At 45.0% G+C, this 27,889-nt stretch overlaps 1 protein-coding gene across 4 annotated transcripts in view; it reads left to right on the top strand.

Annotated features, from left to right (window-relative positions):
* The first annotated feature begins 103 nt into the window (after positions 1-103).
* Positions 104-27,889, top strand: part of GLI2 (GLI family zinc finger 2) — a 186,551-nt gene continuing 158,765 nt past the window's right edge. For 2 of the 4 annotated variants that reach the window (XM_048072194.2, XM_048072188.2), the window contains exon 1: positions 104-256. The gene's annotated coding sequence lies outside the window, so the exon portion shown is untranslated. Of the gene's footprint in view, positions 257-16,033; positions 16,165-27,889 lie in introns of all 4 variants that reach the window. The other 2 variants (XM_066999038.1, XM_066999039.1) reach the window with 2 other exon arrangements.

The following is a 27,889-nucleotide window of genomic DNA, read 5'->3' as shown; positions in this document are numbered from 1 at the left end:
CCGGCCTCCCCTCCCCGCCCGGCCGCCGGGGCAGAGCCTCCGCTGCCGGGATTCGCGGCGGCTTTTGGCGAAGAGCGGAGAGGGGGGGGGGGGAGAGAAAGAGAGAGAGAGAGAGAGAGAGAGGCACAAAAGGGAAGGACGGAGGGAAAGTCCCTCCCACGCCCCCCTCCCCCAAGTTTATGATGGGGGTCCGGAGGAGCAGCTCCGCTCCGCAGCGACCGCTCGCCTGCTGAAAACTTGCTGCTCCGCTTTTTGGGTAAAGTTGATGCTTATTGTGTCTTTTCATCGTGCTTTTGAATTAATTATTATGATTATTTTTTTTTTTTTTTCATCCCCTCCCGCGTTTGGCGGAGATGCTCTGCGGGGGTTGGGCAGCAATTTGGAGAGGGGGGTCCCCTCGCACCGGGTACCCGGGGAGGGGGGGAGAAAGGGGCCGGGGGGTCCCATCCTGTGCCTCCCCTTCCTCCTCCCCCCCCCCCCCCCGCAGGTGAGCAGCTGCTCCTGTGTGTCCGTGCTTCTGTCCGTCCGTCTGTCTGCCCGGGGTGGGCTCCGGGCCGTTGTTTTGCCCGGGGGCTGCGGTGACAGTCCCCGCACCGGGACCGCCTGCCCCGGGGTCCCGGAGGACAGCGGGGGTCCCTAAAGCCACCGCTCGCTTCGCCTTTTATTTTATTTTTTTTTTATTACCCCCCCTCTCCCCTTGGCACCCCCCGGGAGGGGCAATCTTTCGACAAGTATATTTGCTGAGGAATTTAAAAAATTCCCTGCTGCAACTTGATCCCTGTGTGATGAGGAGCGGCTCGGAGAGACCCGGACTCCAATCCTATTAAGGACTTAGGGAGTTGAGAGTTTTTCCCCCGGACTCGGAGGCTCTAAAACAATCGGGGAGGAGGGGAGGGAGATGGGCTCATCTGGATGCCTTTTCTGCCTCGGGTGATTGCCATCATTTCCTGGGAAACCTGACTTTTCCAGCGCAAGGGGCTCGGGCTGCTTAGCAGTGGTCCTGCCGCCGGCTTTCCCAACGGTTGCGGGGTTTTATTTATTTGTATTTAATTTTGCTAACCCGCTGCCCGCCCGTAGAAACTTCCCGGCACGGGATGGGACGGGGCCGCGCCGTGCCCCGCCTGCCCCGGGCGCTGCGGGCAAATCTGTGCAAACCCCGCGCAAATCTGTGCAAACCCCGCGCAAATCTGTGCAAAACCCGCGCAAATCTGTGCAAACCCCGCGCAAATCTGTGCAAAACCCCGCGCAAATCTGTGCAAACCCCGCGCAAATCTGTGCAAAACCCCGCGCAAATCTGTGCAAACCCCGCGCAAATCTGTGCAAACCCCGCGCAAATCTGCGCCCTCTGCGCGGGGCCGGGCGGGGTCCCCGCCTTCCCACGGACGCCCTCATGTTCCCTGCAGTCCCCCGGACCGGAGACTGGCATGCCCACCGTGGTGCACGGAGGAATGAGCATTTCATTGGCCATCCTGCGTGTTATTTCTGCAGGCACGCATAAAGGGAGCAGTTGGGAAACTTTGTCCACCCCCCGCCAGTCCCCTTCTCCTATTATTATTATTATTATTATTATTATTATTTTGTAATTGAAGTTGTCGGGATGCACGAGAATTTGAAAGCAAGCGTTCGCCTCACATGCTGCATGAAACAACATTTAAACAAATATTGTATTGGCGTGCACTGTGGAGTTGGTGCCAAAAAAGTAAAGTAAATAAGCCATGAAATTCAAAATATACAGAAGTGGAATAGACTGATTTGTTGTAAGACTTACTGATTTGATCTGTTTGTTCTAGCTACCTTGCTGTAAAAAAAAAAAACAACCCACAACATTATGCTTTAAGGTCTAAACCTAATTCACTTAACTTCACTGAAGAAGAAACTAAGTGTGATCCGTACTGTACGTTCACCTGGGAAAGAGGATCCTGCTAAATAATTGCTTATGCTCCCGGGATGTTTGAAATGCACGGTAATTACTGTACACAGCAACTACAGTTGGTGAATTGGTTTGGTTCAACTTTTCTGATGGGCGGATACAGTAATTTGGATTTTGGCTGGAACTTCAGGAAATGTTGACACCTGTCAAACTTTGAATTGCAATAAAAATGTCATATTGAAGGTTATTGCAAAACTGACAACTTTTAAGAAGTGAATGAAATTTATTATGGCTTTTCCACTGTAAACAACTCTTGAAAATTTGTCATTTGATTGAAAACATGACCTATCTGTAGTACTAAAAAGTGCCTGATCCACTGAAGATGAACTGCTAATCTACGGGTATGTGTATATCCGAGCCTCTGGTGTATGTTTGTGAAAGAGCTAATCTTTAAAGCAAGGTGAGGCAAGATTCACTTGATCTTGAATGTTGTTATTGCTTAAAGTATGTGACTTTGAAGTGCCCAGAAATGCAACTGCTGTTCTTCAAAGAAAAACAGATCTCGAGGACTGTTTCCAACTTCCTTTCAATGTCTTTTTTCCAGTGTGTCAAAGGGGATGTATACAGATGGACAAATACTGTTTGTGTTAGGTCATTCATTTAGAGAAAAATTAGAGCCATAGAAGAATTTGAACTAGATGCATATGCCAGTATAAATCTGGCATAATTTCAGTGAAGCTACTCCAGTTTATGCTTGTGTTAAGGAAAACAGAACTTGACCTCAGATATGCAATACACAGCAGCCTGCATTCCCTGGTGTCAAACTGAATGCTGAAGTCACATTTGGATAAGAAATCTCTCTCTTTTTTTTTTTTTTTTTTTTTTTCCCAGTGTAATAGTATATAGTGAGAAAGATTTGGCATAGTTTTAAAAGCCATTGAAACTTTTATGGCAAAGGACTATTTTTGACTCTGTTTTCTGTGATTCTAAAGACCTTAAAGGCTTATATCATAACGTCCCTTTCACGTTTGCATAGAAGCTGTATACAGACTGGGGGGGGCTATGGGAGCAGCTGCGTAGGGGAAGGGTTATGTGATCACTCCAGCATTGTATAAGTTTAAAATGTTTTTCATGATCCTGATACTTCTATTTAGAAAGTTTGACTTTTTAAATGAGTTTTCTAGTCCCTTGACCCCATCCTTCTTTGTTTAAGGATGTGGTGGAACATCTGACCTAATATCATTAACATTATCCTCATTCTGTGCTTGTAAGTATGGAGGACACTCGGTTAACTGCCTCCCCTTGGTTTTGGTGGCCTACTGTAAGCCAGTTGTTTGCCCTGTAGTCTGAAAGGTACACAGATACTTCATGCTTTTGTACTCCAAGAAGTGCTCTGTTCATAGAGAAGTTTCCAGTGCAGATTAGCGAAAGCAGTGGATTCAGTAAGCAGTCACCAAAATCTGTATGTATTTGTGCAGCAAACACCTATCTATTGCTTCATCACAAAGCCTCCACTTAATAATCTGCCCAAGGATTTCAAGGCAGCGAGTTTTTTCAAAGAAGCTGCTTAGGAACATTAGATGTGACTATAGCATCAAACTAATTAGTTGCCACTCCATTTCTATGAAGCTTCCAGGGCTTTATAGAAATGCAATATTTGCACTTCTCACTTGCTGCTGAGACATTGAGGTTAAGCAGCCTCTGCTTTTTTGTCTGCTTTTTTACTGATGGGAAAGATTCCAGGGCATTGTTCGAGAGCTGCGCAACCCCCTTATATACCTGGGTAAATATTTTAAACAGTTGCGCATTTGGACAACTTGTCACAAAGCATTAAGTGGTATTTAGGGTTTACTGCTGTTTGCTCCAGCTCTGTTCCCAGGCCTTTTTAAAGAAATGCAAAACAAAAGGAGGTATTCGAGAATTAATTAAATCAACCCTAAATAAAATAACAGCAATGAACAAATCCTAGTATGAGTGACTCTGAGAAAACATTGTGTTAGGAGGCAAATGCTACACGTGTGGATGGGTGGCTCTGTATGTGGACACACTTGTGTACGTTGGTAATATGAATAATTCTTGACCCATGTAATAGAGCAGATTGCATGTATGTGCATCTTCTAGAAATTCACTGGTATGTGGTGTCTGAGCAGCGAGAATTGGATCTTGCATGGTAACCTTCAGAGCTGAAGAGGTGACAATTTTGTGGGTTTCCTACAGAGATACCCGTGGACAAGTGACTGGGTCATCAGGTCCAATTTTCTGCAGGCCAGTTCCAGTTGGAACCAAATACACGTTAGATGTGTATAGCGCAGGAGTGGCTGCAGAACTTTTCTTCATTCACACTCTTCTGCAGAACCACACCCCATTCCCTGTAAATTCTTCTTAAAAAAAAAAAAAAAAAAGGATACTCAAATGCTAAAACATGCTTCAGGAAGAGAAGAGGAAAGTTGCTATCTTGTAATTCAGAAATACAGAACAGCAAAAGTTATTTGGGATTGGTGAATCTTCAGTGTCAGAGAAAAAGAGGCCTTGGTGCCTGGAAGTGGACACCCAAATTAGAAAAGACATTTGCAAATAGGTTCCTTTGGGTCCCCATTGTAACGAGTGGAAGCATTTATGGTGCTGTCACTGGGCACGGACGCCCAAATACATGAGTCACTGGTGAATCTTTTTTCATCGTTTCACAATTATTTGAGCTTGACTGTCACCTTTCTGCAATTATAAATATTCCAAAAGAAAACAATACAAATTAGAACTGTAGGTACCAAGATCTTTGTACTGGATGTATTTCTTTTTACTTTCTAAGTGTTCTTTTTCATATGAAAAGAGTTTAGCAGCTTTATCCTTATTCAAGGCTTTTCTTTTTGTATCTGCTGGGGAGAAAACCATTAATTTTGTGGAATGGTGAGAGTAAGCCTTAAGCTGTCTTTGACATTTTAGTTTAACTTGAATAGGTTAATTTTTTTTTTTTTTTTAAAGAAAACAAGTTGGTGGGAAGTGTGTTTTAACTGTGAGCGCCCGATTTCGACCATTAGCATGAGAAAAAAAGTTTTAGTGCATTTACTATTGTATTGAATGAAGAGTTCCAACAGTCAGGGAAAAGAAAGTAAAAGGCTGTAAAGAAATGATGGTCTATTCAGATTATTCAGCAGCCCAAAGCTCTGGTCATCTGCCTCTGAAATCTGTGATCGGGATATCACTTTTATCTTCCTGTGCCTTTCTCTCGCCTTTTTCACATGTTCACTTTTGTCAAGGTTTATTGATCACGTTTTCTTCTCTGCAAATCTGTGGAAAATTTAATGAACCAAAAACAACAGAGAAATAAAAGGAACTTTTTATTCATTAGCACTAGATTGAATTTTGTTCTATAGTCACTACCCTCTTGCCTTCCATGTGCGTCATTGTGTCATTCCTGTAGCACTTACAGTACCTACAGTGGAGATGGCTGCATTATTAATTCTGTTCCAGGGAAAAGTTTGTTTAATGTGTGTGAGATCTCATAGCAAATCCAGCCCTGCTGCTTGTCTCTTGTTCTGCGCCCTCCTGACATTCAGATTCTTGACTGCGCTGCTTCTGCCGCTAAATACCTTAAAGTGTGTATTCCGCAGAGCATTTACCTCTGCAAGAATGAAATGTATTTGCTGCCTAGCAATTAAACCCAAATTTAAATGATTGCAGATTAGTAGTAGTTATTTACAATCCTGATTGTTTTGGTGCTATGATCCTTGTTCATTACACATCTGCTTTGCCATGGTGCTGCCCCAGAGCGCTTTGTGATGCAAATGCTTTTGTTAACTTACAAATAGTTTCAGTATCTAGATCATCTCAGGTGACATACTTAAGTCTCTTCTTTTTTCCCAGATGGACTTAAAAAGCTGTAATTAAATGTGGCTTCCAGTATGATTAAGCTTTGCTAACATCTTCCATGGAATGATTTACTTGAACTCTGCCACTTTCTGATCCTGTCACTGCGAGATTTTTAAATAAAGGCCTTTTTAACATTAATTTCATTTCATTTAGTGCAGCTTGTAAGTGTAGGGAAATGAGTTAAAATTGAGCATATATCTGCCTGAGAGATTTCTCGGGTGTTTTCTGGCTCCAAAGAACTTCACTGCTACTCTAAGTTAAACGCTGAGGTGTAGGTCTCAGGGGAAAGAAAGCCCCAGAGTTCTGTAGAATAGTCCCAAATACTCCAATAATGAGTAAGTACCATCAATGCTGATACTTTTAAGGGATGAGCTAAAAGCCACAAAAGGTCATCGGTACTGGGGTTTATAATTTCAGATGCAGGGATGGCACATCTGTGACTGCATCTTTTATTTTCTGTGCACAAAGTGACAATCCCTCCTGTAGGAATGCGCACCTGCAATCTTAAACTGCCTCTAAATCCACTGAAAGGACTTTGTGCCCAGCAGGATGAATCCTACTGGGAAAATCTGGGCTCCTGTTTATAAAAAGAGTAATAAAAAAGACTTTTATGCACTGTGAAATGCGGGATTCTACTGTAGATAATTCATTCAAATGAAACTAATGAAATCTCTTTGGAGAAGCAGGCCTTCTCTGGGATGCAGTGCTGCAAAGTGGAAGCTGGTGTGGGTCCGGTCCCCTGCTGATGGGCACCCTGTGGTCCCAGTTCCTCACCTGTGCCATGCGGTGCCAAATACCCCCGGTGGGGGACCGCCTGGTCCTCCCCAGGATCTGCAAGGGATGGTCAGCTGCACAGCTTAATTCCTGCAAGAGCAGTGGAAAAAAACTTCCAGTGTTACAAATGCGATTCAGATGCGTAGGAGAAGCTGTGATAGCACAGCTTGCTGGTTTGTATTTGTTTCAGGGAAGTTTAAATATCCAGCCTCTAGAAATTAAATCCTTTTTTTCTTTAAACGTCCTATATATTTAGTGAGCGTATTCTCTTGGAGCAAGGGGATCACCTGGAAGTTGTCTGGCACTGTGTTAAATAGTTTGATTTAGCTACTAAAAGGCTTTGAAAAAAACTTGAAAACTTCCCACCAAATCTCTTTTCAGCTTGGAAAACAACATCCCTAGCGAAAATCAGTATATTTCTCCCTTCATACTGACCCATGGAGTCCTATTAGAGTCCCTTTTATCGAGCTTTCTTAAATGCAAGGTCTGTCGATTGCTACGGTGTTAAAAGAGCATCAGTTCCCAACACCAAGATAGCGCCTTTTCAGAGCGATCCTTAGCAATGCCTCTTTGTGCAGTGAACAATGCAATAAGTCAGACAGGACTTTCTGAGCCACCTCTATAAGGAACTGTAAGGGCTACTGAAGTACACTTGTGTTAAGTTGAATTGATTGAAATTTAATGGCTGTTAGTAGCTATGAATGGTAATGATTTTCTAGAGTATCTTCACCATGCTTGACATTAATAACGGGAGAGCGTGTATGTGTGATGCTAGTGTGTTACTCATTTTTAAAGATGCTTTCTCCCAGCACTCTTTCACATAATTTAGTTGTTTTGATGCTTAAAAAAAAAAAAAAAAAAAAAAGAAAACAGAAAAAAACACCCACACCGTGGGCTTCAAAGAGCACGTACATCTTGTCAACATAATTTTGTGCCCATGATTTTTATTTTTTCCAATTCCAACATAAATCAGACTACAATATAGTAAGAGTGATGAATTTGTTTTACATGCCATCATGAGTTAATGTTATGCAAATGGAAGCTTTACAGGTGCCATGATTTACTTAATAATTTCAAGTTGTAATATTTAAGCTCATTCATTATGTTTGAGTAGAAAAACACAGCATGTTCATATTTTTAAACGTGAAATGTGAGATTTGTGTGCATTTGCTGTGTGTAGTTGCTGTGTAAGCACATTTGATGGCTAAGAAAGAATCAATCAGTGTTCGCATTCGGCATATTATTCCTGTAGATGTTACCGAGACATTTCAAAGAGAATATTTGCATGTAAGGGAGAGGAAGATACTGGTAAAACATCTTTCAAGGATATCAAGAAGCAGAAAACTGCCAAAGCGAAGTTGTTTCTTTTGGCCCTAAAAAGAAAAAAAAAAAAAAAAAAAAAAGGCAGATTTGTATGGTTTTCCTATGCAAAGTGGCCTTTATTTGATCCTGAAAGGCTCACTGCAAGCTGCTCCCGGGTCTGCAGTCTGCTCCGTACGCTGAGGATGAGCCGAGGAGCTGGTGAGAGCTATAGGCGTCTCAGGTCAGAGGTGAATGTGAATGTGATCGCAGGGTTTTCTGGCTTTGATATCATTCTTAGTGCGCTTCCCAAAGGCTAAGGACAAGGGGGGAAAAAGTTTGACACATAAATACATCTTGAATCTCTGAAGATAAGAATAGATTTTGACTTTATTTCTCAAAAAATTGAGGTCACTGTGGTCTGATGACAGGCTGAAAGCCCATCACTCAATTTTTTTATATATTTTTTTCTATATATTTTTTTCCAAATGATCAGACAGGGGCTTGTATTTGATACATTGTATGTGTTGAGTTAGTGACAGCATATTCAGGTTTTGAAGTCTGTGGCCCCAGGGTCAAGGCTTCACGTCAACATGTGGGCCTCCCTGCCCAGGTAGTAAGAATTTCACTGATTATACTATAAAAGAGCCAAACTGTTAAATTTGCTAACGTGGGTGAATTAAAAGTGACGTGTTTCGAAAGGTGTTTGCTTTACTCAACAGGACTGTGGGTCTCCATGACTTCTACAGCCACTAATCTTGTGGGTAGGCTCGGAGCAAGAATTGGCCATCGATTGCCTGCACCCATGGGACCACGGGCAGGGCGCAGGGTGCTGCTTGGCTTCCAATGCTTCTCACAACCTCTCCTTTTGCTGGACCTGTTCTCGAAGAACTTAGAGGAGAAATAAACCCTGATGCGCCATTCCAGAAGGGTTTAGTTGGGTGTTAAAGGGCCTTTTGGGAAGTGGCGCACAGTGTACATACCGTGATCAAGTTAATTATGTTGCTTTGGCAACCGCAGCTTTGGTATTTCCTGACTAGGGCTTGTTGATGGAATCATATTCCAATATCTGGCATCATCAACACTAAAATCTCTTGCAAAATTGGGTCATATTTGTCAAAAACAGGCAGAAAAGGAGAGGCTGGGGATTTTTCTGATGGTGTTAAAAAATCAGTATTTTAAAATTAAATGCAGGTTTTCTGTTGAAATGAATTTCTATTTAGAACTTTAAAATTGTAGGGAATGTGATAGCCATACAGTTGATTTTTCAGTAGCCTCCAAATGGTTGATTTAAAATTCCGTTTAGGGAAAATTTCAGCATTTTGGGATTTTGTTCCAATTCACAATAAGTCAGGCTTGGATATCTAAAAGTCCTTTGTAGACTGTAGTAACTGTACTTCTAACTTTGGTCTTCCCTTCTCAAAACTTTAATAGAATATAGAGCTGAGCGTAGTATGTGCGTTACTTGACCATGGCTAATTTTTTGGCCTTTGTTTCATGGTGTGTATAGTTGGGGTCTTTTCCCCAGTTATTTTTAAAGAAAAGGGAATGAAGGAGGAAGCCCTCGCACATACTGTGGATGTATCTTCTCAGCAAAGCCTGCACCTAATGAACGACAGCGCTGCAGCACCTTAGCCTCTATTTTCTATTCAAAAAAATGTTCTTTCTCCTGGATTTTATTCCTAGGCCTCTGGCAGGGCTTGCTAGAATTTAAACCGTATGTAGGACTTATTCTGAGAAAATCAGCGGTGCTGGAGGTGAGTTCATCAGTCTGGGACAAAGCACACGGGGGAAGTGTGGGCGGCGAATGGCAGGTCTGGATCTGCCTCGAGGGGATGGGGATGGAGGCTGCGCTGCTCACCAGGAGCGCGCGAGGTGAGGTGAGGGATCCTCCTCCTTTCCTTTCCAGAGGGCATTTCCAGCAGTGCAGCTGGCAGGGGGATCTTTGCCAAGGCACTCTTCCTTTCATCTGTTCTCAGGGTAGAGATACCCAAGAGTGAGACGCCATCCAAGGCACTGAGGATGGGAGGTGAGCAGGGCTTTCTTGGGGGACCCTGCTGGCGGTGAGCCGGCGCCATGCTCTGCTGCCCCGTCTGGGCTGGATCCTTTCAGGCCACGGGTGTCTCCGCACCACCGGCTGATTTACCTCAGATTAGGCTGGGAGTTTGTAGAGCGTTGGGCAGTCCGATGCCGGCATGCTCCAGCTGTCAGGCTGAAGGAGGGGACGTGTAATGTTGTGGGACTCGTAGCCCTGGCCATCTCGGTGTCCCCCCTTCCTGCTGAAGATGCAACTTCGCAGCGTAAGGGGGACCTGCTGGCTTCACCCCAGTTCCCACCTCCCTGCCGCTGCCCGTGGAATAACCAGCAGGCTGAGGGGGTTCGCCAGCATCTGATCTCCATGGAGAGCAGGTGACAAAGTTGGCTGCTCAAGATGTGCTCTTCAAAGTGACTTTTCCGTCCCTTCCTCGGCTGCTCTCTCCTGGCATGGTGCAGCCGAGGGGCTGCCACCTGCACCCTGGTGATGGCTGGATTTTATGCTTCCTGCAGTGATGGCTGGGCAGTTGTGGGTTGGTGTGTTTTTTTTCCTCGTGCTCCATGTTGTTAGCTGCTAGGACGAGGTCTGTGCATCTCCTGAGCAGGCTGGACTGCCGAGCCGCTGGCGCAGTAGTTCAGACAAAGTGCATTGCTGCAGGTGCTCTTTGGCTGGCTGACTGCTTCAGGTGGCACACCTCTCCTCAGCTCAGCCTCTCCGCTGTTTCGACATCTCCTGTGAGCTAATGGAGCTTAGGCATCATCCGTTTCTCCCTCTCCTTGGAGGTTACAGACTTCTGGACACCCTTGAGATGGAGTTTTAAGGTCATTGGTGGCATTTTTAGGTCACAGAACTGCAGTGCCCTGTCTTCTCACCAGCTAATCAAATGGCTAATTAGTTCTTATATCACTGCAGTTATCTTTAGCTTTGGTTCAGCTCTGCAGGATGAAGCCTGCTAAGAGACAACACTTGAGAATTATTTGATTGGAAACTTAGAGGCAGATATGGTCAAGAGCCTCCAAATGAGCAATCGTTTTTGTCTGTATTTATCTGTCTACCTCAATTCATCCATGTATATTAAGGCATTCATCACAGCAAAAAAACAGCCTTCCTGTAAAGCTTCCTACAATTATGGCAGTGAAGATACCAAACACACAGCACTTTTCACTCCATTGTACTTTGGGTTATTTCTACAAGATTTTTTTTTTTTAAGGCAGTTGTGTGCGTATATTTTAGTTTATTTTAGTGGATGTGCATTTTTGCATGAGGTTACTTTATCATGCACCCTCTAAAATGCTCGGAAGCGGATACTCGGACAGTGCAAAGCTTTGTGTGCATCACAGCTACATTAACCCACTTTATTTCCCACTTTTCTGAGGTGCTGATGGCATCTGGTTGCGACAGATGCTTTATGATAAAGCCTTCAGATCAACATGCCTTTGGAGACATCAGTGCTCTGTGTTGGTACTTGCAGACTGCTGTATCCAAATACTCTTCTTTAATTGTCTTATTAAGTAGAGAATTAAGCTCTGTGCTTTGACTGTTTTGGTGCCAGTGATTCTTATTGCAGGCTTTGGCACGGCACCGCGTTGTGTTTTAAAGAGACAGCATCACTTTAATGATGTGGGAACTGAGTTGGAGGATAAAATCCGCTGAGAACAATGGCTGACTGAGAGTACGGTACGTAAAATCTGATTTTATGTTCTTCCCTCCAGACTATTAGGTGGGGGTTTCAGTTCAAATGCCTGCGATGATTTCAGAAATAAAAAGCAGAAATTCTCACTGCTGCCAGACCACAGGCTCCTCCGCGCCAGACTTGCAGACGAATGTCACATGTTGCTGTATGTTTTGAAAGCATACCATGTGTTATTCTTTAGCTGTCTCAGTCCTCCCCCCAGCTATATAATCTTCTCCCTCGTCAACCTCACAGAATAACTTTTAATGAAATAAACTTTCTTCTTCCTCCCCTCCCGTGCAGGCTGGGGGCTCGGTTACCCCGTACCTGTCACTCCATGGGAAGGTCTCTGCCTGCGAACTCGCAGCAGTGATTTTAACTTGACTTAACGTAACTCTGCCTCTCGTGCTTTAAATCAGGCACTTTTGACACTGATATTGCAGCTTATGTTGTGTGTTAGGATCAAGAGCTCACAAATCATTAAACATATGGCTAAAACATTTTTTTTTTGGTGAGGAATATATGTTTCAGTTTAACTCAGCTGTGGGTCTAGATAACAAATGCTTGCCATTAGAATTACTGTGTTTCCAGAAACAGTTTTTTTACTCCTCCTTTTCTACTGTCTTGGATTAATGTTTCCTCCAGCTAATGACAGGACTGGACATGCAAACTAGATTAGAGCATAGTGTGAATAGTATGAGCTGAAAATGCTGGCATCTCGCTTTATTGTCTACAAGGTTAAGCGGTTTACTGTGAGCTTGCAAGAAGTCAGCTGAAAGCCACCAGAAAAATTAATCCAGGACCCTTGGGTGCCCTCCCATCATGAGGGCAGTTCCCAGGGAATTTGTCTCTAAAACATCCTTGCTGTCCCCCTGTCCCACAGCGATACAGAGCTTTCCTACAGGAGAGAGGTCAGAGTCTGGCCACCCATCAGACACCTGGGTTTTACCCAGGTAAAACCTGGTGATACCACAGTAAATAAACCCGCTAATAGGAAAAAATGGTAATATCTGGTAAAACCAAGGTAATGCCCTGTCTGTGCTGCCTGCGGCAGTGGGACACCGCTCCTCCTGCTGCCTGCGGTGCCAGGGTCAGGGCGGCAGAAGAAGAGGTGACAACTGCAGCCTGGTGCTGTGACTGCTGTGGGCGGTGAAGGATGCTTCGCCTCGCGGCAGCTCCCCGAGGCTGCCGGCCACAGGAGGTCTGCCCCTGATTTCAGCAGAGGCAGGAGGCAGCCAGCGCTTTCGCTCAACATCTCTGCTAAGTTTGGCACACCAAAAAAGCACAGCTGCTTGGATTTTTGTAGAAAAGGTCATTTGAGTTGGTCCAGGACTTCAGATCACATCTTTGATAGGCAAGGAACTGTTGGGAAGATAAATTTAAACAAAATAGAAGCTGGTGGGGCTAGGAAGCCAGGGGCAGCTGCTACAAGAGATCATACATACACGTCTACACACGCTAGCTGTAGGTATGTTCTAGACCTCTGCTGAAAATTCATTATATTTTATATATACTCCTTCTATTCTTCCTTTTTTTTTCTTTTTTTTTCTTTATTTTATTTTGTGTGTGGTGGTTTTTTTTTTCCCGTTTTTTTTTTGTTGTTGTTGTGTTGTTTTGTTTTTTTAGCACTTCCAGGAATGTTCCACAAGCTCCTGAATCCAGCTGTTTTCAGAGCCCAGTTGTTGTAGGTGGTGCTCCTACCAGCCAGGGATCTTTGGTGCTGGGTGTGCCAACTGCTGTCCCAGCTTCCAGGTGTACCAGGGACCGGATAAGTCCCCATACTTATTCTTCTAAAATCCTAGATTTGAATCCATATTGAAAGGCTGGATCACAGCCGGAGTCTTGGGTGTCAGGCTTGGAGTTCTCCCTCCTGTAGAAAGGAATGATTTATTAGCTTTCTCTGAAATCCGGACAAGAATAGAAAGTTCATGTTTCACGTTTAGGTGTAATTGTGAATGCGATGTTTGAATGATGAGGTGTACAGTGTTCAGAAAGAAACCTGGCACCGTCCCACCCCAGTGCAGGGTTTCCACTCGGCCGTGTCTCTGACGGATCAATCTGGTGCGTCCCGCTGTGACTGGGACCTCCATCCTCACCACTTCCTCAGGTGTACGGGGGGCTCAAACTGCGCACAGGAGCCAGGTGTGTTGTGGTGGCAGAAATACTGGTGGGACACGGCAAGCGCCAGCGCTGGGCTCATCAGCCTAATGGACAGCAAGTGCCATGTCCTGCCAAGCCGAGATATTTAGCCTGTGTCTATGGGGAGGAAGATGAAGATCCTCGTCTCCCTCCGGGGATATTGCAGGGAAGACTTCTGGAGAGCAAGGGAGAGACTGGGCTGCAGTGAGGTGGGAGGGCCATATGGTGTAGAGGTAAAGAGGGAACAGAAAAGCTTGAGAAAGCAGGCGTAATTAGTGCTTCTCACAAAACAACTTGATAATTTTTAAGTGACATTTTTCTGTTCAGGACTGAGTTGTGTTGATTGCAGGAAGGCTCTAACACTGCTTGATCTCAGGCTAGTGCTGCTCACTGAGAAAACCTAGGGAGGAATTTGGGCTGTAACTGGAGATGAGACGGTCTTTGTCCTAGTGAATAAAAGATGTACTTAAAGAAGCATGTTAGCTTCTGCCAGGGTACAGTTTTCTAAATGTGCAGTCAGGTGGCACTGGTTGCCCTCACCAGTAACTTGAAGGAATCTCAAGAAAAGATTCCTGCCTGCTGACAACCAAATCACCTTGCCTCCCTTGGGAGAGTTTGTGGATGATTTTTCATTTTCTTGCATCCAGAGTCCTCAGAGATACAGTTTTAAGATGAGGAGTCAGAGATGAAAACTGCTGCTCACATGGACAGGTCACCTACATCTGGCAGGCGAGTTGGTTGAGGAGTCAGCTACTGTTAACGCTAACATACCCCTCCTATCTCATGGGCTGGTTTTGAGCTCTCTGGAGCCCCTAACAGCGGTGATTCTGTCTCATCTACTAGAGAAACCCCAGAGATGCAGTTTCCAAACACCTCTACTCCTTGAGGAGACTCTCAGGTGCAGCACTGCAGGTTGCCCTCTCCTCCCCGCTCCCCGGGGCTGCCGCGGGCATGGGTATTGCATAGGGCATTTGGAGCATGTTTGCAGTGCCACGGCGTGAAGCCCCGAGTCGGCATCTAGTGTGTCTTTCTAGAGGCAGGAGAAAGGGTGACCAAGTGTTTTCACGTGATAGGCACGAGCAGGAGGGCAGCTTGACTTAGTCCCTTGGAAATACAGGTAAATGTTGCAGCTCCAACGTCCTCATCAAGGGAGCACAGCTGCTGGTTGTACCACAGGTTTATAACAAAAAGCTCACGAACGATGACTGCTTTGTGAGATAAGTGTGGCTTAGAGAGCCTTCCTGCAGCCTCACGCATGTTGTTGTGGACCCCTGTGAGCCGCTTGTGCTAATGTGTTAGACAAGGAGTTATGCTTTGAAACCATCCAGAGCTTGTGCTAGCACAGAATGGCTGCTTACCCTACAGCCCTGTAAAAACAACAAGTGATACGTGCTCCGCAGTGTAGCTTGTTTGCATACCAGTATGCAGGGGCTGTTCGAGATAATTGCTATAAACTAGAAATCTCTAACAGGTTTGGGACTTGCATTGCTGCGACAGACCTTTCTTCTGTGGTGTTGTCACAGGGGCACGTGAGAAGCTGTTTGAACCAGATCTCCTTGATTTATGAAAGAGGTGGTTGTAACTTTGGTGATTTCCAGTGGGGCTTCTCAGAAAGCATTGCTTTCCCTGCCCTTTCCTTATCTGAGAGAACCTTTCCTGTAGTCTGCAAACCTCATCTTATCTTCCAGGGAACTTGTGGGACATATATGTGTTGCAGCTCTGGTTATTAGCAATGCCAGCATGGATTATCAGAGAAGACAGAACTACTGCATTGTCATGTGGGGAGATCATAGATCTTTTACAGTCTGTTTTTTAAGGGAGATCTTTGCCTTAAAGTCACTGATCTTCAGTGAACCAGCCAGTGCCCTGTAGAGAAGGCTGGAAAGCTCTGCAAGACCTGCACCTAGAGCAAAAGCACATTTAGCTCGCAGCCAGCCACAGCATGTGCTGCCTTTTGGCTCCCGTGGAGTTCAGGGACGTGAAGAAGACCCAAAGAGACAGGCTCCCAGATAGCCTGCTGGGATCTGGGGTAAATACTGTTGGGGAAAGAAGGGACATAAGACACCAAACCTGAGGGAACCAGTTTTCATTAGTTCTGCAACCCGTTGGACAACTTGCGTTCTTTTATTAACTTTTTATTACGGCAAAAGTGACTGGAATAAAAATAGTCTAGGTGCCAAGGGGATAAACAGTGAATTAAAAGGATTAAGGTCTGAACATTTTATTGCTTTTAGAATGATGTTATTAGATTTACTAGCTTAAGTTAAATTTACATGGCTGAATTACTTCTTAACTTAGTAATGAGTTTTGTGGAGAAAAACACATCTGTTTAGGTGTTTCAGAAGGACTTCATCCAGAATATGTCATCACTCTTTAGGCCATTATGGAGGTGTAGAGCAGCCATCCTTTCTGTCATAAGCTAAAGGGATGCCGACTGGACATTTGATTCTTCTTCTGGAAGTCCCTGTGATCTGCACATCGTGGAAGGGCCAAAAGCAGCTCCTGTAGGTAAGATAGCAAGAGAACAACTAACAGTGTTACGTTAATTATATCACCAACTGCAATATCTTATATAATTTTAGTGTTCTTAAACTCTTGAGAAGTTTTAAGATAACTTGTTTTTTGAACGTATACAAGCCCTTTGTGTTCTGAAGATAGCGTATGGGCAACTGCTGACTGACAACAGCAGTGGCAAATCTGTTTGAGGTCACCTGCAATAAACTTCTCTCCTGACACCTGGTGACACAGTCAAGCCCAGTAAATAACTGTCGTGGTTCTGCCCTTCAAAGGGCTTGGGGGTGCTGGAGGTGTGTGTGTTAGCTTCCTCTGAATCCACAGTGCTTGCGTGTGGCTCTTTCCCCCACAGCTCCTCGCACAGCACACTTGCATGTTGGACAGAGTCCAAATTTCCTCCCTCCTGGGGATTCCTTTGCTGTTAATTTAAGTGATGGCAAATGCAAACTTCTTGCCAGAGCTTGCTGTGTGTTTTTGGATGCTTTTTTTAGCTGTTCCCTGAGGGGTCAGCTTTTGTCCTTCCTCACTGTACTTTTCTGCTTTAGGGAGAGAAGCCATGAGCTGGAGCTAATAGGTCCCACCTGGCTTTGATAGTGTCTCTGCTGTGGCTTCAGTACCTAAGTGTCTGTCACAGTTTTCGTAGAGTTTTGCTTTGTTGTTGTCTGTACAGAGCTGGGCTTATAATAATGTGAGCGTGTATGTAATTTTTATCCTAACAGCAGACTGAATCATTCATGCCTGTAATAGTGTGTCTAGTTCCCATTAGATGATTGTCTGCAGCACTGTAACTCGGTGATTTTAGATGCTGAGAGGAAGTTAAAATTAGAAAAATCACTGTTTTTAATAGCTACACAAAATAGCTTTTCTCTTTAAAAGTCCTGTGGTGAAGACACAGTGTTAATAGGGGTAGAGTGAACATGTTGAAAAGAAGCGACCGCCCATCTACCCTAAGTCCAAACTGAAGATTTACAGGCTATCATCTCAAACTGGGGACGGCCCAGACAATGTGCCACAGACTGGAAAGCGCTTGGTGGCCACAGTCTCCTTTCTGACAGGCCAATGGTAGCCAGGAGTGTACAGCTGGAAAAGTTGGAGGGCAGCTCTTCTGTTTGAAGTTATCTGTGACTTTGACCTCCCTCCAAGGGGCCTGCCCTTGTCACCAGAGTGTGTTTTGGGCTTCGGTGCCTCCCCAGCTGGGCTCTGTTCTCCAGGATTATTCTCCATGACCTTCGTCCAGCCGTGAGGCTTGTGCTTGCACAGCCAGGAGTCGGTTCAGTTGTGGTTTTACTCCCATCAGTGATTTTCAGCAATCCTCCTCTTATTTGTCCAGATGATTTTGCCGGAGGAAATGTGCAGTGGGATGTGTTCACAGGGCAGGGAATAACAGCAGTGGCTTTATGGAGATGCAGGTGTTGGAGGAATGTTGTCTGTTTGTGCTTCGTTTGCGCTGGGCTTCTGCAGGGTGCTGTGCTTTCTGTGACCATCCAGGGTGTTTTTAAAAGCAAAGTATTTGGCTTAGCGCAGAGGTATTAACCCCGGCCAGTGTGTAGGTGGGAAGGCCCTGGTGTGGCCTTCCCTTTCCTGATGGGTTGAAAGTTTCTGATGGAAGAGCTGGTGTGTAGAAATACTGTATGGTGACACCTAGGAGGCAACTGGAAATGATGGTGAGAGAGAGATCAAGTGTGGCCTCCTGGATGGAGAGAGAAATCCTTGTGTGAGTCTGGGAGCAGTGTGGCAGGCGGACTTGGCATTTGGTGAAGTTACCAGGTGACTTGTGGAGAGTATGCAAGCAGTAGCACAGCATTTCAAACTAGGATTCAAGCAAGAAAAATAACCTAGACTGTCTGTGGAAATAAGCAGAGGAGAAGAAACCTACGAGGAAGCATCAACCAGGATTCCAGGGTCCGAGGGCATCAATGGCGGAGTATGAGAAGGCTGTGAATTTGCTGCTTTTGGTAACCTAAAAAGACCCAAAGAGGGTTTGGGTGTTTGTCCCGTAGTGAGGAGGCAGCAGGGATTCGCAACATAGCATTCGTAACCACAGCAAGTGTAATGCATTCAGGTCTGCTTCACTCCCTTACAACAGAGATTGACAAATTGGAGGGAGTTCAGGGGAAAAAAAGTAACAAGAGAGCTTGAGGGATTGACTTATGAGAGAAGACCGAAAGAGCTGAATATGGATAACTTGGCTAAAGGATGACAAATGGGGTGGTTGAGATATAAATCTACAAATATCTGAAGGGTGTAAACACCAAGGCTATGAAGAATTATTTAGAGTGGTACAATGGGGTGTAACTAGAAGTAATGGGATGAAATTTAAGAGAAGGCAAATTTCAGTTGAATAATGGGAGAAGCTTTTTGACAGTGTGATGTATTAGGCCATGGGTTGCTCTTCCAGCAGTAGTCCTATTGCTCACTACTTAGGGCACAACCCTGTTTATTAAGAAGCCAGAGTTTTTCACAGTCTTTATTAAGGACAGCTTCAAATTGTGCCTTTTGGTTTTTATTTGTTAGATGCTGAGATGTGCAAGCCGTACACTGAAATCACTGTGGCCCTACAGACATGCACCATGTCTTGATATTGCACCTTGATATTGCATCTTGATATCATGCAGCTCTTGAAATTGCAGCAGTGGAGGAGAGGGTATGAGCCCGAGCAGCTCCTCAAGCCACAGCTCAGCCCAGATGGCCCCGCTGGCACAGAAAGTTGGGTCGTGTTGGTAGTGTCCACTCTTTGCTCAGGACCTCCTCTTAACTATGCACTTCTCCCCATGTAGGCATTGTACTATTACCATAGGGGGTATGTACTATTACCATGGGGGGTGTTCAGTTACAGTCTCTGGAACTGACATCAATGTTACTATACTGCACCTCTGTATAAAAATAAAAATCTTCCACTTTACTTCAAAGTAATCAGGACAAACAAGATGCCATGGATGCTCATAAGTCTATGGTCTTTTATAAACCTACAATACCATACCATAACTTTTTCTTTAAAAACTCCCATTCCTTCTTCTGCTTTTCACTTCACTTGAAATGCAAACTAAGGTCAAAGGATAGCTTGCCTGCTAGCAGAACACACTGCATTGTGTGTCATTTTAAAATGTCCTCCACAGTCACTGAGGAGTGCCTCAGAGTGACTCTCTTGAATGCATCTTGCTTTCCCTTATCTTGAAGGGCTGAATTAGAAAATTAGCTAACTAGCTGTGTAAATCAAGTTAGAGAGTCTCAACTAAAATGGTAGTTTATCTTCAGCATAGGGAAGATGGTAGAGATTCATGTAATTAGAGAACCAAATGCAGCTGTAGCACTTAGCATACACTGGCAGCACAGCTATTCTGTTGGAGCGGGAGGACAGAAAACTTTAAAGCGTTGGCATGCTCAGAGCATAGATGAGACAAGAGCTGAAAGTGTCTTATAATTGTTCTTAAATGTGTTTTGTATTGCTCGTGCTGTCCCTGAAGAGGTCTGTGTCTGTATGCTTCAGGGAAATTTCAGAATTATATCCTTTCTCAGCCTGTGGGAAGAAAGAACCACTGAAGGATTTAATTCTCCTCTGGATGGGGACGAATATTTTCTTTGCTGAAAAATGCAGTTTTGGTCTACTCAGAACTGGATTAATTTGGTAAATGCTTTTCATAGGGAATTTTGTGTGGGGGGAAATGTCAGAATAATTGTGTCTTCATTGCAGGCCCTCCCATCGCTGAGGGCTGTGGTGAGAGCACACTTCTGGAGAGGAGAGCTCTGCTTTGAGCCACTTTTAATACCCAGATCAAGGGTGGATGTGTGCTCAGGCCCCCTTGTCTCAGGAGAGCAGCATAACCACTAAGCTGCCTCAAGTTTGCCACCTTAATCTAAGTGGTTTCCATTCAGCAGAAATAAATCATTTATGTCAGTGTGACTCCAGAATTATTTTTAAAAAATTGTTTGGTTTCCCTCCTGTACAGGAGTGTCAATAATTTTCCCTACCTTACTGCTGAGGCCACTTTAAAAAGGAATTTAAATTATGTAGCTGGGGGTCACTTGTAGCATTTACAGGAGACATTGGTGTTACTTTCTGGAGTTTGATTCCTGATACTCTTTCACATCTGTTGGTAGATTTGGGCCCTACCAATTTACAAGACAGGCTTTCCAGCCATACGGCCCCCATGAAGGGGATGGGGCAAATTTGGTCAGGTTTCTTTCAACTTCTTCTGCAAATTCCTCCCAATCTAATTAGTGAAGTATGTCATTGCAAAGCCATGGCATGGAGCACGCAGAGGGAAGCATTTGGGGTCATGAACAAGGGCCTTTGGGAAAGGGCACCTCACATTAATCTCCAGTGAGTTTCGGCGTCACTGCAGCAGTCCAGGCTACTTTTTTTGGTGACAGAGGTCTTGGGGTGTCCTTCCCAAGCGCAGACGTGCCTACGGCTCTCTGTCCTCCCTCTACCCCTTTGGCAGGTGTGTCTGTACCACCCAGTCACCCAGCCGGTGCTTTAGAGCTAATCCTCCACAGCAGGCCCGGGTTGTGACCTGGGCCCTTTGGGTGTTTCCACCTTGTTGCTGCGGGTCAGTGATCTGCAGCTGGGGGGCTGGTGAGATGGCAGGAGGCTAGGCCCTGGAGCAGCCACAGGAATGGGGCTCCCAGAGGCCTGCCATGCCAGAGCTGAGCGGGGCGGCACGGCGGGCTGCGAGGCTCAGTAAGTATGCTTTTATCGGCAAATGAAAGAAAAAAAGCTGCCCTCCCTCCTTATCTGCTGAGGGCAATGAAAAGTCCAGAGCCGGCTTGTGCAGTGAAAGGATTAATTTGCTAACGATGTTGGACCTGTGTGGATGTTTGATTAATAAAGTAGTAGTTTATCTTCTTACATTTCCCCATAGCAACTGCAAAAGAGTTTCAGATGTCTACAGCCTTTCCTGCTCTCCTTCTACCGTGAAACAGATGTTTCGCTGACTGCCTCTCAGAAGGACAGACCAGCACCAAAACCCACCTTCTGGCAGGAAATGAAGGGAAGGCTAAATTGAGGGAGTCAGCCCAAGTGCAGGGCACGCACCTTTCTTTTTCTTCCACCATATGGGAAAACACATAAATGTGTGTGCACGGAAGCCACACAGTGAAAGCAGATTATTCTGACTCGAAAGATGTTATTCACTTTCTTTAGAACTGTTTAAAGGCTGGAGAGTTTTTAGCTAATTGTGCTGGAGGGTTACACAGTTTGTTTGCTGTCTTGGCTCTTTTCTTGTGCCTTTATCCTCCATTTCTCTCATACTAATTCCCTGCTTTTATCTCCTGCAATTCCTCCTCCTCTGCCTGGCACTGAGAGCTTGTGAGAGTAAATGTTTATAACGCGCATTCGGCTTTTGGTGAAACCTATTCCAGCTTTCAAAGAAAGCTCTTTCGTTTGGTCTGCACAGATGTAAACTTTAAACAGGAGAAATTCCCCTGGGTTCAAAGGATGGCTTCAGGATTCCAGGCGCTGCTGATGTGCTGTAGTGCTCTGTCCTTGTGACTCGGTATAAAACTGCCAGCTTGTGTCGCCTGCTTCCTTTGGTTTTGAGTTGAAGCAGTCATCAAGTGGATTTAGGCCTTCTGTACTTGCAGCATATATTAACAGTGCTTATTTTTTGTTTACGTATAAATAAGATGTCTCTCCGCAAGATCTGTCAGAGGCCAAGCTTGGGTTTTAAAAAGGAATAAATAAGCTATGGAAGAGTTACTCTGTCATAAGGTGCATTGTGTCAACAGACGTTTATTTTATTTACCTGTTAGAGTAGGAAGTGCCCTGACTTGTTACAGTTTGTTATTGCTTTCTGTATTGTTGGGTGCTAACATGGTTCTCAGTCATTTTTGTGTTCTGTTTTCCCAGGAAAAAAATTATATCAGCCTCTTTTCACAGTTATTTTCCTTGGCAAAAGTTAATACCTTATTTATTGTTAGCTGCCATAGGCTATATATGAACTAGCTGATCCTTGGAGATACATAATTCACACACTTACTTTGCACATCCATTTAAAAAAAATTGAGGAGGTAGCACCAGCCATAGGTGATGGAAACTTTTCCCTTGTTATGTAGTCATTTCACAACAAATCCATATCAGTAGTGACTGAAGGCTGTGATAACTAATGGCTGTTTGCCCTACCCATCAATACTCACACAAGTACTTTCCACCCATACCTCTCAAAGTACTTTAAAAAAAAGAAAAAAAAAAAAAAAAAGGCAAGCCTGAACTTTATTATACCAGATGCAAATGTTAAGAAACTGAATCACAGACGAATGTATGCTCAGGACACCTGGTGACAGTGTTTGGAAAGTGGGACCCTTGACTCCCTTCCCAGGAATGGGACCTCTGTCACACAGTGCTGTGTGCATCAAGTCTCCTTTGAGGCCGGTGTCTCGGTGAGTGATGGTCCCCATCCGTGTCCCACCTGCAGAACTTGGAGGCACACATGTCTTAAGGTCTCGGCCACCTGCCAGCTTTGCAGGATGCTGTTTTCTAATGCAGAACAAATTATACAGGATTTATTGGAATGTCCAGAGAAATCGGCTGTCTTTGCAGTATGTCCACCCTGGATGAATTATTTCTTGTCATTTTTCTCTGACAATATGGGAAACTGATTGGCCATGACTCTGAGCTGTGTCTTCATCTCTTGTGAGGGCCAAGAGGAAAGGGCAGCGCTGGAGCTGTGCTCCACTGGGCTGCATCATGAAGCGCAGCTCCAGCACCTCTAAGTTAGCATCAGATAAGTAAGCAATAAAGAGGTGTCCTGACAGGGACCGAGTGGCCTCACCAAAAAGGTCATGCAGCCTAGTACTCGCTGTGCTGGTTTGGACAGCCCCAGCCTGGAGGTGTCTAACGTGCTTCATTCACTGCACAGACGTGTCTGCAAATGACTTCCAGAGCTGCCAGGCTGGGGTCTTTTACCAGTGTAAAATTCCCTTGAAAATGTAGAAATGAAGGTGAAATAATTAGTAACCAACCAGTGCTTGTGTCCTGAATTGTTCTTCCGCTGTTTCTTTCTCAGAAATTCCTCCTTTGTTATGTGCTGTACCTATAGATCCTGATAGCCGTGGTAAGGCAGCGTGGGTGAGTGGGGAGAGGAGGAGGGGCGAGCTTCCAGGACTTAGCTGTATGTATTTAATGTGTACTGAAAAGCAATGTGGGACTCAGGGAGACCACAAGTGTGAGTGACTGGGGTGATTGAGAGCTGCCGAACCAGGCTTGAGATTACGGAGATGCGGTTCAGATGCTGAATTATGCTGGTGTCCCTAAACTTTCCTGGTTTTGAATAACATTTTTCTAGCTGAGGTTTTGCAAGTATGAAGCCTGAAGCCAGCTTAAGGAAACTTTATGATGTGAAAATTAAGTTTTCTCTAGTAAGCTGCAGTTTGTCAAAACAACAGCACACATTCCAATTGGGCTACAATTTGGCAAGATGCAAAGATTTCATCTCTCCCTTTGAATATCTGGAGAAAATGGAAACCTGGCATCTTAGCACTGCATGGATTTCTACACAACCCTTTCAACAGCTGGGATAAGCTACTCTGCTTTATCACACATTTCCCTTGTGTTATGAATCACCACCTTCTCTCCAGGCAGTTCACATGAAGGATTCTTCAGTCTTTGGAAGCTTGTGTGTTTGGCTAAGGGGGGCAAAAAAAAGGTTTGAGAGGGAGTTGCTCAAGGATAAGATGGATCTCAAATTTGGTTGCCTGACGAGAAAAGAATTGTCATATAATTGGAGCTGGTGCTAACTGACATTTCTGCTTTTGGGGGAAATATTTTGTGAAAATTCACTCTGTTTCCCAACAAAGCTCTTAAAAGTGTCTCACGGAAAGGAAATTCCATACGTTTTTTTGCTCTGGAAGGAAAAAAAAGAACTGGTTTTAGCTGATGATTCCAAAATGAGAGAGAGCAGCTGTCTGCCCTGACTCTCAGAGCAGGGGGCTTAATCCCCCCTTCTCCCCCTTCTCCACCCCAAGCTCAGTCTTAAGCTGGGACTCGTGGAGCTCACAGGCTTTCTGCTCCTGCCAGCACCCCGGGATGGGCATCCGGGCTCCCAGCTGCAAAAGGCAGCCCACGAGGTGGGGCTGCCTGGGAACAGCAAAAGCTGAAGGCTTCGTCTGTCTGCCCAGACAGCTGGCGAGAAATTAGGCAGATTTCTGACCCACCCCACCAGCGGTTAGCTCAAACTGATGCACGACCGCAGACGTTTCCAGTTTGGACAACCTGACATTTTCCACTGGAAACGTCTTGTGACAGGAGGCTCCTGACCACCGTCGTGCGCATGTTGGTGCCTATGCGTTGTATTAGCATGCTGCTAATAAGGTTGTGTAAAACCATTAAGGTTTGGAGCCTTGCTGGAGCAGAGCTCAGTGGCCAAAACCTTGTGAACACAGGGCTGCCCTGAAGGTCACCATTCGGATAGGAGCTAAACAGAGGTGCCCAAGCAGTCATCAGCAGGTAGCCAGTAAACCATAAAAGTCTGAGTTATTCCCTTTCTGCTTTGTGACCTCAGTATTTTAGAGCTTTCCCCGTTATAAAACTCGCCCCTGTGTGAATTTACTCGCAGCTGTAAGAACAATTTAGTTCCACTCATTAGCGATGAAGCAAAGGTACATAATAAAAAAGAAAGGATAATACATCACCTAATGTATTTTGTTCCTGGGCTGGATGCAAACAGGGCACTTTAAAGTATTAGTTGTTTCCAGAGATAGTAGACATACAGTTGTATGTTTTGGAGAACGTAACTGTCTAAGTAACAGGAGACCTCAGCCATCCACTCCAGGATTAAATCTTTGCTGAGGAGTGTGGAGAAACTGGTGTGCTCTGCGTGTGTTTGTGTGAATTATGGGCTGCGTAGATCAGTGAAGTGCAAATTTCGCAGTCTTCTGCTGTCCTGTCATATCTCGACTCACAAAAACAAAGTTCAGAAGTTCATTGCTGGGGGGGAGGGGGACAAAAAAAAAAAAAAAACTAAGAAAGTTTGCTCTGACTTATTTGTGCTTTTATGAAGACTGTCTGGAGCTGAATAACCCCTCGTGAACTTGCATCCTCCACCCCAGCTGCAGCCTTTCAGCTCCAACAAAGACCACTCACTAAATCCAGGAAATAGAGCGGCGCGTGGGTGAGTTACTGACTCCACATTCACACCCTGCCTGCTGTCCGGAGGGAAAGTCGCTCCTCCCTGACTGCTGCACTCGGAGCCTGCAAGCAAAACCCTGTGCATGTGTGCATGGAAAAATAATTCTTTGTCATCCACGAAAAACTGCACTTTCCATTGAGATTTTCCTGTGGTGCAACTCTTTAGAAACCACAATAAAAACTCCAGGCTGCAGGATTTTTATTCTTTGCATACCTCGCTGCACAAAAAGGGCCGCCAAATGGTTTTCTGGAAGCAGGATTTTCAGCCATGAGCAGTGATTTAGGAGAATGAGAATATCAGCTTCCAAGAATGTTTCATTTGGAAAACTTTGAGATTTACTTGAGACACCACCAGTCTATTTCCTCTGCTTTGATTACTCTGCTTCTACATATTTAGCCCACTGGCTGTTGTTCTTTTACCCTCCAAAAATCTGTTTGGATGCCCTAAACATCATTTTCTTTGTTATGCTAACGCGGGAGATGGAGGGTGTGCAGAGGGGAAGATAAAAGCGGTGTTGTTTTATGGATCCTACGCAGTGTACTTTGCAGGAACTTTTTAATGCTTTGCACAGTGCTCCGTAGTGGGATAAATGCTCTTTAAGACCATTTACAAAACATGAACAAAAGAATATTAACAAAGATGAGTAAGCGTGGATTTCCTTATTTCACAGGTGCAGAAACAAAGCTTTCTAAAGCTTTATTGTTGGTACAGGGTCTGCCAGGAGTAAATGGTGAGGCTCAACCTGCAGGGCCATCACGTCCATGTGTCACAGTGACCCCAGTTGGAAGGGGACAGTAGTTTAATGTGACTAAGGAACCAGTTAGGTATTTAATAGTTTAGGCATCAGTCTTGGCTGCTTGTGGGATGTTGAAGAGATGGGTTTAGGTGATGTGGATTTCTGTCACTGGGGGAAAAAAAAATAATTCAGAATTTCAACTGCGTCCCCAAGAAGCTGTTATTTCTTGGATTAGATAAGTTTAGTTTTAAACTAAAATTTAAATTTTGTATTACTCAAAGACCAGAAGTTTCTTTGGGAACTGCCAGTGCCTGAAATGAAGCAGATGGACTGTTGGGCTGAGGGGAAGAAGGTACCCAAAGCAGCAGCTACCAAGGAGGAGTGCCTTACGGGCCCCAAACGTTCCTGCAGTGCAGCTTTATGTGAAAGTCCCGCTATCCGGTTTGCAGTTTTGTTAACACCAGTACTTAGTGGTTTAAAAATAGTTTAGAAAAAAACACACAGCCTGTGAGGAGAGGTTAATGGAGTAATGCGGAGTGGTTTGAGCTTTGCACTTCTCCTGCTGACTGTGGTGTACTCCAGCTGCTCCCCGGTGGCCTCTCCTGGGAGGCTGAGGACTTTGCTACTTGCTGCACTTGGGGATGCTCATGGTCAACATCACACGTGTTCAGGGACACTTGGGAGGGGACTTGGAGCCCACGTGCACTGTCTGGAAACCATCACAAGTCCCCCAGCACAAATGCTGGCTTATGAGAGGCTGAAAAGTTGTCCCAGGTGCCCTGTGGAGGCACATGGATGGGCTTTTCTGGCCCGTCCACCTACACCAAGATTTCCTATTTCTGCTGCTTGTGTGAAAGGACGTATTTAGGACTTTTCCTCTGCAAGGTGGTTTTTTTTTTTTTTTTTTGCTGTTGTTGTTTTTGTTTGTTGTTTGTTTGTTTTTACAGAATCAGGAGTTTGGCTGGATCAGTTTCTTGAACTGATTGATACTGTAATTGAATTAATGTGAATGCAAGAGAAGGGGAGGGAAGATGGGAATAAGAGGCAAGATGGGATCACAGCATCCCAGGCTTAGCTTGGTGTAAGGTGCCTCCTTGGTTGCTGGGACAGGCTGCATTTGGGATGGCCAGTGGGGCATAAAGTTGAACGCAATCTGTGTGGGAGAGAACAGCAAAAATGTCCATTGGTCGACCTACCAGGCCTCTGGAGGTAATCCTGCATGCCAGCTACTACACAGCCTAAATAAATACCATCCCTTAGGCTTTATTTATTTAAAATCCGTTGTCCTCACAGTGATTTTTACTCTACGTCATCTGCACTTAGTCTTGCTTCTGCAGTGAGACACTGCTGCTTATCAGTCCCTAGGATTACGCTGCAGCTGGAGGCGAACTGCTTGGTGAGCAGCTCCAGGAGGAGAGCTGGTCCCCAGGGGCTGTCCGAGCAGATGTGCACCAAGAGTTTTGCAGTCTGCAAATGTCGGGCTGATGTTTTTCCTCCTCTGACTGGAAGTTCCTACGTCCTCGTAACTGTAGGTACAGCTGCTTTTTCTTAAATTGCCTGCAGCCTCGGGACACAAACTGCTTTGGTCTTCATTGCTTACAGCTGGTGACTTCCTCCCTCCCGCTTGTGCTAGTGTCCAGGGATGGAGGCTGACCATCCTGCTCCAGCCCACGTGTGAGCTGCTCCCCGCGTGCTCTTAGCTGCAGTTCAGTCCTGTGTCCCAGCAGGCTTGCCAGTAAGCTGGAACTGTCTGTCTTGCAAATGGTCTCATCTTTAATTAGAAAATCTTTAATGTCTGCAAAGTCACATGTGGGTGCCAGAGTTTGCAGCTCCATAACCTAAGTTCTGCTGCCTTGCT

This window comes from Anser cygnoides, chromosome 6 (assembly GCF_040182565.1).
Source record: "Anser cygnoides isolate HZ-2024a breed goose chromosome 6, Taihu_goose_T2T_genome, whole genome shotgun sequence".
Classification (NCBI taxonomy): Eukaryota; Metazoa; Chordata; class Aves; order Anseriformes; family Anatidae; genus Anser; species Anser cygnoides.
Note: the sequence above shows the minus strand (reverse complement) of the source record. Positions and strands in the feature narration are given on the sequence as shown.